Source organism: Amia ocellicauda, chromosome 5, assembly GCF_036373705.1.
Source record: "Amia ocellicauda isolate fAmiCal2 chromosome 5, fAmiCal2.hap1, whole genome shotgun sequence".
NCBI classification, from domain to species: Eukaryota; Metazoa; Chordata; class Actinopteri; order Amiiformes; family Amiidae; genus Amia; species Amia ocellicauda.
In genome coordinates, this window is record NC_089854.1 from 53,351,849 (window position 1) to 53,367,878 (window position 16,030).

The window sequence follows — 16,030 nt, forward strand, 5'->3', positions numbered from 1 at the left end:
GTCATGTTGCTGGTGTGGGGATGTGTGGCACTGGTTGTCCACGGCGGCAGGAGTCTGGTCTGTGGAGACAGGACTTTGAGAGTACTGGTGTGTCCCAGTGGGTCCCTGCAGGTACTGGTCCTGGTTACTCAGTTGATGTGCTGTTCGCTGGATGTCGTCGGTCCATGTGGGAATTTCCTGTGTGTAGAATAATTTTTCTTGGTCTGTCTTTAAGATGTAATTCCTGGGTGGATTTCTGGCATCCACATTGTGCAGCATATCCTATTGCTGCAAGGTGAGCTGCCTCTCTGGTGGAGTTCATCCTGGGGTTGTGCTGTATTTCCCAGGCGTGATACAGTGGTGGGCTATCAGGTCCATACTGGTCTGAGTCGTCGATTGCTGAAGATCGGATGCTTTGTTGGATCCTTGGGATGCAGCAGCATGAAGCATCTGGAAAATGTCTAGTTGTACTGCCATTTTGTGTGCCTACAATATCTTAGGTCTGGGATATAGCGTGTTTGTAGTGCTTGAGCTTACAAGTGTGAATTTGTCTGTGGTGCTGGAGAGAAAAAGGGTGTACACTCATGTTCTGTGGAAGGGTGCTCCTTTTTCAATGTGTTCAGCACGCTTGTGGGTTCAGCAGCAGGCAGGCAGTGCAGTGTGCAGCAGGGGCAGGCAGGACAGTTCAGGGTTGTTACAGACAGGACAGGAATGATGGTAGATAGTTGGCGATGATTGAATCCTTTTGCTTCAGATTTAGAGGAGTCTCTCAACTATCTGTACTTCACTCAGTGGGGAAATACAAACTAGCTTTAGAAGAGTGCACAAAAGAGAGACTGTTAAATGCAGTTATTGTAACTACCTCCCTCGAAGGAAATAGTTACACACTAGTTGTCAGGGTTGTGTTGTTTTACAGAAATGAAGAAAGCTAATGAGTGTTAGTTTGGAACAAGTAAACTTTTTTTTATGTTTACAGGTTATTTCGATATGCAAATAGTCTTCCTTTGTGAAAGGTATTTGCAGGTAGGCATGCAAGTTCTATGCTTCACTATAGTAACATAGGAATAATCATTGTTTAGTTATATTTACTGTTATTTCTATGTGGGAGAAATAAAATACAATGCAAAATCAGGTAGAGAAGAGGAGTCTATTCTGTGTTCTGAATTCCTATTCAGTTTAGTCTGCACATTTTCTGTAAACGTGCATCACTAAGTAGCTTAGCTGTTATTGTCCATTAATGAGGCTGATTTTGTCCTCTCCTAAGCATTTAGCTAACAATTCCTTCATCTGACTTAGGTCTAGACATTCATTATGTTCAGAGTTTGGGAAACCAAAACATCTCTCTGAGGTTTTACAAACCTGCAGATTCTTGAGAAAATCTGGCACTTCTGTGGGAACAATGGAAAATCAGCTCTCGCTTTTATAGTTAGAGCACACACATGTAGCTGGCATCAAACATCATCTGAGTGGATATCTTCTCTGCACGTAAGTGTCATTATGCAAAATGTAAAAATATACAATATACTAAACAAGAGGATTGTTATAAATGCTGTAGTTATAGGTTAATGACAAATGTTTATGGTTGCTGTATTTGTAAGGGTTAAAATGCGTTTTTAATGTGACTTCCTTCTGCAGTAAACCAAGAACTAGCATATAGATGGGTCTATAGCCAGGTTTGAGACTGCAACTCCATGAGCAGCAACTCACAACAGAAGGACACAGCGGTGTCACTTAAACAGTCACTCAATCAGTATTAAACCATGTCAGGATGTATCACAGAAATTGTTAGAATGAATCTAAATGATCTGGATAAGAGACAACATTTTCAGTTGTATCTAGAAACTGTTGTAGAATTAGTAATGTAATTATGTGTTAATACATATACTAACAACAGGGTCTATGCTTTGATTAGTTGTGTTAAAAACTGACGGCGCAGCTTGTTTTCTGCTTTTCTTGAGCTGCATAAAGCTTTTAGTAATACCAATGAAACCGCTCAGGTAAGATTCAATTTGAAACAATTCATTGCTAATCTCGGTGGGACCTCCAATAAATGTAAATAGTTTAATTAAATGAAAGGTTGCTGATTTGATAAGATACAGTCAAAATGTTTCAATGGACAAATTGTTTAAATTTATCATTACAGTAGGGATGCACGATATTGGATTTTTGCCGATATTCCATATGCCGATATTTTCAAACTCATTCTGGCCGATATATACACATCTTTTTTTTAGCTTTGTCAAATTGTACAACAGGCAGCAGAATGGAAATAACACACAGTTCTACCACGTTGTGTCAACATAAATTAGGTTTCTACAACGTTGTGGCAACATTGTGTATTGACAGGGATTTAACTCGTTGAAGTACAGGCAATTGTTCACTTTCAAAGAAAGAAAATGGAACAAAGTGCAAAATGTGTCCACCACGGGACAATGTACAGTCATAAATGACTCAACTTCAAATCTAAAAAAACAAACATCTGGAGGTAAGATTTTTTAAATGTGTGCAGCCTTAATAGAATTATACTTGACATGCGAGTAGAAAATACACATTTTAATAAAAATGATAATAAATACGATTTAATAATTACATATTTTTATAAAAGCATAATAAGCAAAACGGCAACACGTTATCCTATCCAAATTTAAGATAAATCCATGTAAATTACAAATAGTTCCTGTGCATCCTAGCTGGTTCTGTGATCTTAACAATACAATACTTAATATAATGCCAAAATAACAACATACAACGTGTTAATAGTCTAAAACAAAATAAATCGCATAAACTGAATGAACTCATCCTAACCAGTGCCTTGCCGTGCCGTGCTCTTTTTATTAACTGTGTGCGTTCAGGGGATCCTCACATGTCAAACCTTTAAACTTTTACAAACCGATAGATATCACTTATAAGAAGGGAAGACATCAATAATGTGTTAATTGCAGAACCAAGATGCATAACATGAATTGATACTTAAAAAATACCGGCTTAATTGCACTGATTTCAATGTTTGTTTTCGGTGCCGGGTGTATTTAACGTACTTACAATTTAGAGAAGATACCCGTTTAAGTTTTCAAGAAAATGCGTTTCACATATCACTGATTAGCAGAAAACAAACCATGTGCCTGCATTATAATGACAGTGAATGAGATGCACCTTTGACAATAACGCATTATTGATATGTCTGATTTATGTTGGTTTGTAAAAATGTAAATGGTATCAAAATACTTCGTGAAGTTGGCACCCCATATAATTAAATAATCACTAAAACTATTCCATTCATTTGTGCTGTATTTTTGCTGATTTGTGCCGCAAAAATGAACGTTTGTGCTGGTTTGGTCTTTGAGATATTAAGCATTATTTTTTGGGCTGTGTGACGTCATTCTCCACCCCATGTCATCCGAATCGCTCCAAACCGGTGTCATTCGTTTGTGCTCGATTTGTGCCGGTTTGTGCTGTTAAAAGAAACAATCTACGTAATTCCCTTTACATAGAAATAACAAAATTATCTCCCGGATCTGTGACGTCAGTCATGCATTTACCCCATCTCGTCCAACGAACTCATTTTCTGACTCGTTCGTTTGTGCTCTCGGTGCAGGTTTCTTACTGTCGCTGTCATTGTTTTTTTTTGTTTTTTAATATTGACAGTTTGATCATTGACAGTAACTTCAAGGCTCAAATCCAAATCACATATGCCCTGTATCTGTGCTCGTGTAGCACTTGTTTGAATTCACCTCGTGTATATTGGTACTTAATATAATGTTGTTTGTGTTCTGGTCCATCGCTGAACCAAGTATTACATCTCGTTTATTACCATCATGTTTTAGGAGTTTATTCAAAGTAAAAGTAGGCTAACTTTACCTCAGTGAATATATCGTTAAGGCCACTACGTTATAATAACCGTTTGCTCGATTAGTTAGTGTGTGACTTGATACAAGTGCAGCTTATGTTCACAATGGTTATTGCATTATGCAAGGACGATGGTGGAATGATTGGATAGGATAAACAGTTTCATAAGAAATGGAGATAGTTGAAGCTTTTTCATCTTTGCATTTGAAAGTATACACAATTATTGGGTGTTGTCTGTTCTTTGTTCCATCTTTAAATAGCAATGCTGTAAGCTGCATTCTGCTTGATACTTTAATCTTCAATATTGATTACATGTTGAAATTTAAACATAACTAATTACCAAGTTATTTGACATTAATGATATTTCAGATGATACTGTGCTGAAAAAAAGAAAAAGGAACTTACAACAGCATAAGATGGTTTTTTGGTCTTAACTGGTCTCCTAGCCTTGTCTTTCGGCTGGGTTTAAAGGGGTTTGTACACTTCAAGTGGTCAGACTGGGAAACCAGGTTAAACCAGCCAAGTAGAAAACCAGCAAAGGTTAGTTTCATATGGTTGGCGTTATTTCATCAAACTATTACTTTTGGCCGGGAACTAAAACGCGTCACCCGGTGAGGGGCGCAAGACGAGGCAAAATTATAAAAGTAGCCGCACTAGCCACCTGAATTTCGGCTGTTGAGTATCAGGAGTCTTAGGGCTGCAACACCCCGAGCAGCCTCAACCAACTACAAAAATACCTCTTCCAAGATTTTTTATCCAGGGGTCCACACACCAGGTGCAGCAGAACAGTACAAAGGGATGGGTTTCAATAATTTAATAAAATTACTTCCCACGTTTCATACAAAGGTTAAAAAGAATTTAAAACAACATATGAATTACTGGACTCGTCCACCAGAGCTCCCACTCGAGTCTTCCACTCGAGCGGTAGGCGAGCCTCTTGATAAAAATCCGGCCTTCATCCGCAATACCTCAAAAACACAACAGAAGGAGAACAGAGAAAAAAAGAAACAACCAGTCGAGTAAGAGGAGCTCCTAAATAATTGCAACAGCACAGCCGGCGGAGCACCAGCCTCCACTTCCGTGGCTGGTACTCGGGACAGGTGTCCTTATCTCGTCTCCCGACTGTGCGCCTCCGAGCTCATTGCTGCTCTGCTCCCCCTCAAGTTCTGCTGCTCTCGTGTAGAAGATCCATACAAATATAAGAAGTACAAAAGGTTTAACAGCTCCCACCGCAAGGAACACAGGGGACTACCCGAAATCTCTATTACCGTCCGTCTCACTGTGCCCTTGGCTGAGTTGCGGCGTGAGAAACAAAATACATTATAAAACAGCGCTCAAAATAAAAATAGAAAATACAATAAAAGCGAGTGGTTTTAAAAACGTGAATACGTGCAATCAAATAAAAAAGAAAATAATAGTGAAGTAAATAAGTAGTCCAAATCAAAATAAAGTGCTCAAAACGAATTAATGAAAAACAATTAATAATAAATAAACAAAACGTACAAGTCACAAGGGTGACAGGTTCCCGACCAATTGCTTTACACTTCAGTCCGGGTCAAATTGATCACTATAAGCGGATGATCGTTATAACCGATTTCTTATTTTTTTATTTATTTCTCATGCAGATTAACATTTAATTAACATTTATATATTTATTACATTAATATAAAGTAATGAAACTGAAAGCTTCGCTATTACCTGAATTTGATATACTTTCAAAATACGTCGGTAGTGCAAATAGACTAGGCTAAGACACAGCTTGCCGGTGGTTTTACAATAAATAAACTGTAGACTATCAATGCCGGCTGTATGTCTGTATTATATATCGGCTCTTGGCCGCCTGGAAAAGTCAATTCACAAACTTGTCAATTGATGCCTGGACCAAGTTAACTTTTTACTAACTTGTATAAGATTTGTCTAGCTATCAAATAAAGACTAATCTATGTTTAGACTTTTTTAGTACCGTGGAGACCCCTTATAACGATCACGTTCATCGTTTTATTTATTTTTCTCCATATGTTGAAATGTATGAAAAGACCCAAATGAACACTATAAGCGGAGTACTTGATCACTATTAGAAATTATTTGAATAGCATTTGTATAGGAACGATTCCGTCCCAAGCTTTTTGATCCATATAAGCGGTTGATCAATATAACCGTGATCGCTATAAGCGGTCTCCACTGTAAAATATTTGAAACATAATAAAACACACACCTCACCTGTACTTGCTTCACTGTTTATGCAGCTTTCTCTGAGAACTGCAAGCAGAGATGACTTAACGATATATTCACTGAGGCAAAGTTAGCCTACTTTTACTTTGAATAAACTCCTAAAACATGATGGTAATAAACGAGATGTAATACTTGGTTCAGCGATGGACCAGAACACAAACAACATTATATTAAGTACCAATATACACGAGGTGAATTCAAACAAGTGCTACACGAGCACAGATACAGGGCATATGTGATTTGGATTTGAGCCTTGAAGTTACTATCAATGATCAAACTGTCAATATTAAAAAACAAAAAAAAAACAATGACAGCGACAGTAAGAAACCTGCATCGAGAGCACAAACGAACGAGTCAGAAAATGAGTTCGTTGGACGAGATGGGGTAAATGCATGACTGACGTCACAGATCCGGGAGATAATTTTGTTATTTCTATGTAAAGGGAATTACGTAGATTGTTTCTTTTAACAGCACAAACCGGCACAAATCGAGCACAAACGAATGACACCGGTTTGGAGCGATTCGGATGACATGGGGTGGAGAATGACGTCACTGTTCTTAAAAAAGGTATTCTGTTATATTTAAGAAACTATCATAGTTACAGGGTTTTTTTTAACAGCACATATCGAGCACAAACGAATGGCACCGGTTTGGAGCGATTTGGACAACATGGGGTGGGGTGTGACGTCACCGCTCCCGAAAACATTCTTGCTATATCTAAGGAAAGGAAATAGTTACAGCGTTTGTTTTGACGGCACAAACCTGCACAAATCGAGCACAAACGAATGACACCGGTTCGGAGCGATTTGAGCGAGATGGGGTGGAGAATGACGTCACACAGCCCAAAAAATAATGCTTAATATCTCAAAGACCAAACCAGCACAAATGTTCAGTTTTGCGGCACAAATCAGCACAAACACAGCATAAATGAATGGAATAGTTTTGGTGATTATTTAATTATATGTGGTGCCAACTTCACGGAGGTTATCAAAATGCATACACTACAAAATGCAAAGTACAATATGCAAGAAAATAACAGATGCAAATCTTAATTACCATTTTAATTGTCTGTACTGTGGATACAAATAAACAATTTCAATACGTCATCCATATTAGAATGTGTAGTACATTTTGTTTCTTTTGTTTTTTTAATAAAGGGAAAAAAAGTATTCCAAAAGTAATCTAAAAGTATTCTGACTACGTTATTGACTTGAGTAATGTATTGGATTAGGTTACAGATTATTTTCAAAACAAGGTCATCAGTATTCTGTAACGGAATACTTTTTAAAAGTACCCCTCCCAACCCTGGCAAATAGCAATTGTTATCTGTTTCAGATACTTGGAAACACGTCCACACAGCTGACATGATGAAGCTGCTGGCGCTCAGAATGAACATTTAGCGTCATGCGTGCGCACAGTTAACGCGTCACCTTATCGGCCAGGCGCGACGGCAGAAACGCTCATATCTGCTGATCCCGATAATTCGCTTCTTAAGTATTTATCGGCAGATACCGATGTCGTGCCGATATCATCATGCATGCCTACATTACAGTTATTGTTTTATTAGTAAGTAATTTCGATTGGCCTAGGACTTTAAACTATAGTCTTCGTTTTGATCAAATATCAGAAGAAATAATAATTGCTGAATAAATCAAGAAAACGAGACCGGGTTGATATGCAAGTTACCACAATACTTGACTCATACAAATTCAGATTAGCGCTGAGGTTGATCTGCATGAATTAACCTTGAGGCTGTTTTATACAAGACATAGGTTTATTAAAAATGCAAATAGACAACATGTATTTGCAAAGATGACAGAGGTGGATAATATTTCAAGTGAGACTGAGAGGAGATCTGTCCAATACTCGAGTTTTGACTCGAGGCACAAAACATGTAAAATAACAAACAAGTATTATGATTATGCTGCCCGTTCCTAAACTTTAGATCTCATACACCACTAGGTTTTATGCAATTGTGGTTTGCCTAATTCTTGACTAGTACACAAAATATTCTACCTGTGTGGTTTACTGAGATTCAGCTATGCAGACGGTCGATAGCAGGGAGGGCTGGCTGACTGCTTGTTCCTGTATTTCTCTCCTTGATTTCTTCTCCCAGGTTGTGTCACTCCGAATTGGTAGTTTTAGCTTTGTGTTTTTATACATTTTAGACAAATAGATTCTAATGTCTTTCCTTCCAAACTTCAGATTAGTCTGTTTTGGGGTAATAGAATTGAAATTCGAATCAAAGCAGTCTTTGCCATTCCTCTCCCTTGATTCCTATAGAATGTGTATAGGGGTGTGATGGCTTTGAGGAATGTGAAAAGTGGTTCAAATGTCAGGGTTCCTGCTGCTCCTTAAAAGGTCTTAAAATAAAATCTGGGAAATTAAGGTCATGAATTGTCTTAAATGTACCGTACATTTGCTGTAGGTATTAAATTTGCGGATGGTGGGTTTAAGGCTGATGGGAAAATGTGTCACGCAAAGTGGCACGGTAGGTAAAACGTCTAATTAGTGTGTATTTGTTTGATTAAAAGACGACTTAGGCGGATCCGCTCAAAATTCGGCATCGATTACAAAGTATTAATTATCTGATAAACGATTTCAGATAAAGACATGCAGTGTTTTTAGCTGCGTATCAGATTCTGCTGAAAAGAGCCATATCCGGTATGTTTTCATCACGCACTTCCTGGTTTTAGAAATTCAATACGCAGTGCAGCACATGGGGCTGGAGTTGCCCAATGGAGAGGATGTTACTATGTGTGTCATGGAAATCTGCCATTACTGGCCAATCACAAAAACCCTGTCTCAGCAGCTGATCAGTGTGGGGTTACAGACCGAGCAGCGTTAGAGAGACGGGGGGGGGGGGGGGGGGGGGGGCTTATACCGTTCAGCTCATATCTCAGCTATTATAGATGCTACTGCTATATATGTGGTATCTATGGATTCAGAGCAGCTTCAGCTATGCAAGTATTATGTACTTAAAATAATATATACTGTAAGTGGAAAATGTGCAATAAAGTAAAAAAAGAAACAGAATTAGATTTTGTTTCCAGCAATGGAAAACAGATGCTGAACAAGATTGTAAGGTCAGCAGAAAAAGGTCTTAAAAAGCATTGAATTTGACTTTAAAAATGGTGCAAAAACCCTGAATGTTAGAGTTTCTAATTCTCTATATTGTCTAGTTTTAGTTCTATAAATTACATTTTCAAGTCCCTCAAGCATGACCTCACAGGTGATACCAAACAAGCCAGGTGTTCTTTTTCAGTAATGTTAAATTTTAGTCTTCTTGGAATTCCAGGGGGGGGGGGGGGCTGGTCTGATGCCCATGTCAGTGGAGGATCAATTAGGATGTGTGAATACTTCTCTTACCAAATGTTAATTGTGCATTGTATGTGAGATATAAATGGTCCAATGGTTGTTTTAGCTAATGGTCTTTCTTTTAAGACCAAGCATGGCTTGAGCATGTTTTGGTTCTGAGATAGAATTACTTAAGTGTCATTAAGTTAGTATTAAGTCACCTTTTATTGTTTGTTATCAAACTGGGGAAGAAGCTGGGTAACACTTCTGTTATCAGCATGTAGTTTGTATTTGGGTTTGTTGCTCTGGTCTATGGAATATATAAAGTACCATGAATGTCTGTGTTTCACAAAATAAATCTTCAATTGTGGTGCTGGTGTCTGTGGAGACAGGCATGGCAGCCCATTTGTCAGTTGGGGGGTCTCCAGCATGGACGTGTTATCTGTACTTTGGTGAACACAGGCCTGTCATTAAACACAGAACTTCAAAGTGGTCTCCTGAAGTCCTTTACCACAAGCCTACATTTCTCTGTTCGGAAGGTATATGCATTTCTGTATGTATTTGCCAAAATACAGTAAGGTTGTATGATTTACAGTAATAAGCAGCCCAGCAGTCACCAACAGGATTGAAGAGGCTGGGTGAGAGGGCAGTGTGCGGCAACAAAGATCTCCATTGATTATAGGGTTTCATACCAGAAGATGATGTAATTTCTTGGTGAACGAGGAAGCCTTGGCGAGCTGCAGTCTGAGTAGATGTATTCTCCGGGCTTCAGTATTCCATTCCTGGTTCTAATTTATGTATATAGAGACTAAAAGATGAGATGTTACGTTGGTTGTGTTGATATTGCATTAATTAGAACCACCGCGGCAAATTATTCTTATACATACATTGTGCTTTGTTGGGATGCTAGAAAATAAATTGATCCTGGAATCATGATCCGTGTCATTGCGGGGATAATCTGGATTTGTATTTTGTTTCCCCAGAATTCTCAGGCATTCACAGAAGGGTCCTAGATCTTTTTTATCTGATGTCTGAAGCTTTTATTTGATTTTCCTTTTCTCCACTTCCCCCCTTCTAACTGCCTATAACCTTTTCTTAGTCTCTTCCTCCATTAAACAAAATGCATCCCGGGAATTAAACAAATCTACGAAATCAAACCAGTTACACATTACGCATGCTTACAGGTATATGTGATTTATTTATATCGCAACTTTTGACCTATTTGCTTCTATTTATACATGTCACCTTTTATACAAACAGGAAGTGGGACTGCATGCCAATCATGATAATATAATAGAGGGAAAGTCAAAGTATTTATCCCACAAAAGTTTATCCGGGAAAATGGAAAACCTACAACCAATCAATTATTAAGTCTGGAAAAACCGCAGACAGACACTCAGTCAGAAGGTCTAAGGAGAAAACCCACCCATAGACCATCAAAATCAGGGTTGACACATGGACCTCCACCCCTCTCTACAAGCAGTTCACCATCAGTCAACTTTTTTCACAACAGCCAAGAAAATTGGAGGTTGGTCATACTTTAACCTTTTCAGCCAAGGGCGTAGATTTGGTTTGATCACTGGGGGGGTTGAAGTGTGGGTATGCTTCCTGATATTTGTTTTATAAGAAAAATAATAAATAAGTTTAAAAATCATATTTGTTATATGTGCAGTGTTATTGGATAATATCTATCTATCTGCTTTATCTATCTATCTGTAAACATTTATGATGAAATGTTTGTTTGAATAAATGAATGCACACTGTAACTGATTACAAATTCAAATGTATTTTGAGATTTTTACATGCCGCTGTAAGGCACTGTAATCCTTTTGAAATGGAAACACATACAGTAGTCAGCTCTTGCACAACTGTAAACTTGGGATTCGGATACACTAACACTTATTCACAGAACAGTGAATATGATTAAACAGTTCATGTGAAAGAACCAAATATCTGCGTGTGTCTCTCACAACCAGCAACAAATTGTTGGCACACCAACTTCTTGTCTAAGAGGTCCAACTTGTCTTGGTGGACATGACAAACTGTCACATGATTTTGTCTCTTTTGCGACATACTCGAGTGTAGCCCGGTTTCAACCTTCTAAGGGCACTAAAGCTCCTTTCTGCTTCAGAAGATGAGACTGGTACAACCAGGAGCAACCTGACCAGAGTTTCCACTTCACTGAAAAGGCCACAGACTTCCACTGACAAACCTTTAAGAATGTTTGCTGCCTCCATACTGATTCCAAACTGGTAGTTATTTCTAAACATGGGTAACTGAACCGCAAGCAACTGTCTGTTGATCTCAGGATACTCACCACACACTGAATCAATTTGTTCCTGCTGAAAACGTTAATTGAGCTCTGCCTCAACAACATCAAGGACCCGATAAAACTCATCTCTGTAATGCTCTGTTGCTGTTTTTGCAGTATGTGCTTGCTTCTATTCTAAAACACTTAGGTGGTTGTCTTAGTTTTGGTAATTTGATAGCCTCTAAGTTAGAGAATTCACAATCACAGTGGCTTGCTCAAAAAGACTTTGAAAGGCTTCGTCATCTCTTTTGTCTTTCAAAACAGACTGAACACAAGAAATAGCATTTTTCATGCCAGAGATAGTTTGTGTTTTTCTTTGGAGAGAAGTATTCAAACATTCCAACTCTCCAATCACAGCTCCTGCCGACACAAGACCCAGTAAGGTATTGCCTTTGAGAAACTGTTGGTGCAAGCCATTGGCGGTGGCTGCACTAGGAGCATTGCTGTTTGACATTTGCTCTAAGGAAGTGAGTACAGAATCATACTGCTTGAGAACAGATTGCTTGGTGTCGGTATGTCCATCGTGTTTGACAGAGGCTTTAGAGTGCTTGAGATAACATGATCTGCCGTAGCAATCTGGTTGAACTTTTCTTTGAATTTACCAGACAGGCTACACAGATTTCCTAGCTGATGCACCCAGTCAAGAGAATCGCTCAGCTGTTTTGAAGCTGTGCATGCCTTTTGAGTAACTAGGTTTACACAATAAGCTGCACAGGGCACATATAAAGATAAAGGCTGTTTCTTTCTAATTACAGCCTGTGCTCCTGAGTATTTGCCAGACATATTGGCTGCACCATCATATGTCTGGCCACACAATGCAGTTAATGGCAAATGTATTGTCTCGATTACATCTATTGCCATTTTTGGAAGACTCTCTCCTGTAGTTTCTGTCACTGCGTAACAACCAATGAATTCCTCATGCGGAATCAAGTCGTGGTCAACATAATGAAGACAAACAGACTCTTTCTCTGTGCCTGAGACATCTTGTGTTCCATCAACTGAGTGACTGACTGGAAGTGAATGAATTGTATCAGCTATTCCTCTGATGATGTCATTGCTCATTATGCTGAGTATGTCATTTTGAATTTGAGGATTTTTTAATTATGGTTAGGGCTGGATCATCTGCTGCCTTGCATTTTAGAAGTTGGGAAAAATTTCCCCTCTCTTCATCATAACCTCTCAGTGCAATACCTTTTCGAGCTAAATACTGAATACATCCTACAATTTTTAGCAATGCATTTCTTGCTTCCTCCTATTGTCTAGAAACAGATGAGGTGAGTTGTGAAGCTATGCTGTTAATTTCCTGAGCATACACAGTTGTTGCATGGCAGTGGGAGTGACTTTTAGCATGGGCTGTAAACTTTTCGACTACCTTTTTCCAGTTCCTAAAGCCAGTACTTACAAAGGCAGCATCTAACTTAGAACCAAGCATTGTTTACTTTTAAAGTGGCACTATAGTGCAGCCAGGGGAACATCTGAAACCACTTTTGCTGAAAGTGTAATACATAGTTTGATCTAGTCTGTAGTACTATAAACTTGGGATCAGGGTGTGCAGGCTTTAAGCAAGTGATGATTTCTGAATCATTAAATCCTTCGTTGTCCCTGTTGCCTGTGCTCAGCTGATCACTAACATTAGGTTCACCCTGAAACTGACAGTTTATCATATAAAAAATATTCCCTATAAAATATGATTAACTCTTGCCTGCTCATCTGAAATGGCTGTTTTCACAGCGCTTCACTTTTTCCACATTTTGTTATGTTACAGCCTTATTCCAAAATGGATTAAATTAATTATTTTCCTCAAAATTCTACAGACAATACCCCATAATGACAACGTCAAAGAAGTTTGTTTTAAATCTTTGCAAATTTATTAAAAAGAAAAAACAAAAAAAGCACATGTACATAAGTATTGTATATTATATATTATAGTATATTATTTGAATAACATCAACTTTACCTGATCAACTTTTTCTCCTCTCCCTCTTCTGACTGTTCTACCATGCTGTTATATTCACCTTGAATCTGATATAAAAACGTTCAAAACTTACAGACTGCATAACTTTATTAAATTCTAACGTCATAGCTGTGAAATTATTTTAAAATAAAAAGTATATCTCTTCATTTTCAGAGCTGCTACCTGTGCTCCCCAATCTACAGACAAAGCGCTCAGCTCTGTGTTGAGGAAAGCATAAACGTTTGCAAAGGAAAATTGGGTGTTACCAATTTGTGCAATGGAGGGGGACTTAAGTATTTTTGTCTGATTTATTATGACAAACTCACATTCAATTAGGAACAAAAATATTGCCACAAAATAAATAAATTCTACATATTTTTCATGTGATCATGATACAAATATTGGGGGGGTTGTAATTGTTACGCCCCTATCTTCAGCTGACATTAAATTTCCTCCTAAAAGGACCATCCCAATTTCAAAAACCTATAGCTCTGAAAATATCACATGCATATGGATGGTATAATTTGAAAGGAAATTGCTTGAATGCTCAGGACATAGCTTGGAGTAACACAATACATAACACAAAAATAACACAAAATAGTTTTTTCTGCTTCAAAATGCAAAGTTAGGTTTCCCAACACATAAAGAAGGCACCTATATGTATAGCTGGCTGAAGCTCCAAATATCCATTTAGCGGTGTAATGGAGTGAACCCATCTCCAATACAACCACACTATTCGTTGCTGGTTTAGTGTGATGCAGTGTGTTGTAGTTAAAAAGTTTTTTACTAAGTTACTAATGGTGGTAATTTGTTGTATTAAGAAAAGGGCATGGTTGGTATTAATAACTCACTTATGAACTTACCTGTTGTGGAGGGAAAGGGGGAGCTGGGCTGGAGTTGTTGGAGTTGTTGGAGTTGGTGTGTGGGTGGCCATGTTGGTGAAGGGTAAAAGTGGTTACAGAGGCCATGAAGGAGAAGTGCAATATATGCTTGGTCATTACCATATTTATTGTATTAAGGTAGCCACTCTTAGTTCTCTGGCCACAAGGGAAGGGTTCAAGGGGTTGTAGGAAAGCGGTGTCTGCAATAATGTTTTGTTTTATTTTCTTTGTACTAATGTTGGTTTTTTTTTCTTTATGGTATTAGACATAATTGTTTACATTACCCACTCATGATATAAATACTGTATTTGTGTCCATACTTTTAGATATTGAGACATTTATATTTGATTAATGATCTGTTCTGGGGGGAGGAGTTCTAGACCTTGGGGTATAAAGAGGAATTGTGAGAACTGCTAGGGGGCAGTTGGAAGGTTGGGTTACTACATGGAGGTGGCTAGTGCAGAGGGTAGCTCTTGTTTTCCCTGCTCTCGGGAGTTTTTGTGGTCTCTTGTGGAGGGATAGATTTGCTACAATCATTCTGTTCAGCTACTGAATTAAATTACTTTCTTCTGGAGAACTGTCTATCTGGTCCTACTTGTTCCCTGCTTGATAACACCTGACCCTGGGTCCAAAACAAGTGGCATATTGACAACAACTGTACCAATTTGTGTGTTGACAGGATGAGCAGAACCCACTCTAAAGGGGGTCCTTTTGTGAGTGGTGTCTAGGTGCTGTCCAAACACGTACCTAAGTGGCCAAACTGAAATAGAAAAATCCAAATAATAATACTTGCAAATCCACGGCAGGATCCAGTCCTTCCACAAGGCCTCCCAGCGGTGTGTGAATGTACTGGCAGGCATTGATAATTTAATCCAGGTTTACACATTCCTCTCGTGCAGAGATGCTATTGGCTAACCGCCAAATCTGCACATCGTTTGAAAGCTTAGTTTATTGGCTACATGCCTGTGCCAATGTCACTGACATCACAATCAGTGTTTTCTTGTCACACGTCGCTATGTTGTGCCTATAGGGGCATGGCGCAGCAGGAGGGGGGACCCACAGAGATGGGCATAGATCCCTCAAATTCAATCAAATTTCTTTGCAAATAGACTTGTTTTGTTCAGAACACCCTAATGAGTAATCAAGTATATAATACTTGGTTCAATACTTTGGTACAAGATTCTACCAAAACTTGGATGGTAGTGTTTTTATCAGTAAACTGTCTGGTTTCAGAATATTTCAAAGTTGAGAGTCTCAGCTTTCATGGGATACCAAACACTGGGCGAAACAACACAACAGTGTTGACAGTACACTTGGTATTACACAGAAACATTGTTTTTGGTGCAGGTTAAGTGGTTAAATTCTGGGGAAAAAATTGAAAGTACAAAAGTATAAGAACCCTCTGGAAAAGCAGCAAACAGAACCCAAGCACAATGAGAAGTAAAACATTATCTTGCTTCTCTCTGTGCCCTCTGCATACCACCAAAAACAGGCTAAATTAGTGAAAAGAATACAATAGAAATGCAAACA